The sequence below is a fragment of the Eutrigla gurnardus genome (assembly GCF_963514095.1).
Source record: "Eutrigla gurnardus genome assembly, chromosome: 20".
NCBI classification, from domain to species: Eukaryota; Metazoa; Chordata; class Actinopteri; order Perciformes; family Triglidae; genus Eutrigla; species Eutrigla gurnardus.
Window position 1 is genome coordinate 7768518 of NC_139931.1, and position 1312 is coordinate 7769829.

Consider the following 1312-nt stretch of genomic DNA (forward strand, 5'->3'; position numbering starts at 1 on the left):
AATGTAACATAAGTTCTTTACTAAGTTCTAGCTTATTCCCATTGAATCCATCTGTCCTGACGACACGTGGGTTTATTTGACTGCTTTGTATCTATGCCTCACTTTCAGTGGATTTTTTCCAAATTCAGTTATATAGCCATATCATTTCTTTTCTAAATGGTATAACGTTGTAATGTCATCAACGTGTATATATGAGAAAGTGAGATGTGGGTTTTTATAGACGATTGTAATTGTAGCAGAGGTCATTTTTGATCCGGTTTGCAGTCATTAGCACACTAAACATTGGTAGTAAAAGTGGGATTATGTGGCGCTGTGTGCAACGGGCAGTGTGCAATATGTTTAGCTGTGACTCACTGTCGGATGTTATGCTAAATATCATTACACTATATGAAACTATAATAGAGACGTATTGTGTTTGTACTGTACAGAACGAGTGGATATGAAAACAGATGCTAAAAATACATGAAGCACTTTGTTTCTCTCCTGTTATGTATTTCTTTTATTGATTATGTCACTTGGACCGACCTTAAAGTTGTTAAGTTTAGTGTAGCAGCTGCAGCATATTACATAAAAAAGTAATAATACAGCTTCTGAGATGTGCCATTGCTCTGTAAAACATCTAATCTTCAAGTCATACTTTTAAATGCTAAGGCAAATTATTAATATAATAATAATAATAATGCGTGCAGCTAGTAAAAGCTTTGTTTTATAAGCAAGTTTGTTGTTTTTTTTCTGCTGAAATGACAAAATGTAAACCTCTAATGCATTGGTGTTAAAGCCTATAAAGTGTTAAGTCTGTATTTTGTATTGTATCCCAACACTGCTGACAACTATAAAGAGTGGAATGAAAGCTGCTTTTGCCTGGCGGTCTTTGTTTTTAAGATGTTTGATAGAAAAAAAAAATGTAAAAACGATTGGAAATTAGGTTATTTTACAAGAAAACAATACTGTGTGCATCAGCGTATAATTAACAGGACAAAGGGAATCACATACACTTGCATTTCCTGCAACTCCCACTGTAAATAACGTCTTTACGGCCGCTGCTGACACGCCTTCTATTACTGCAACCGCTCCGTCCTGCTGCAGCAAAATCTCACATTAACAGTACTTTCTTGTTCATAATATACATACGTTGTACCTTGTTTTACCATCCTGATGTCACTCCCTCGTTAATGTGCTGTTATTAACTAATTCAGTGCTCATTAACTCCCACATTAACAGCAGGCTTTGTTGATTTATTGCTCTGTTAAGAGATAAATCATTTACAGTCCAAGTAAACACAAGTAAACATGGAGTTTGATCTTCTTGATGA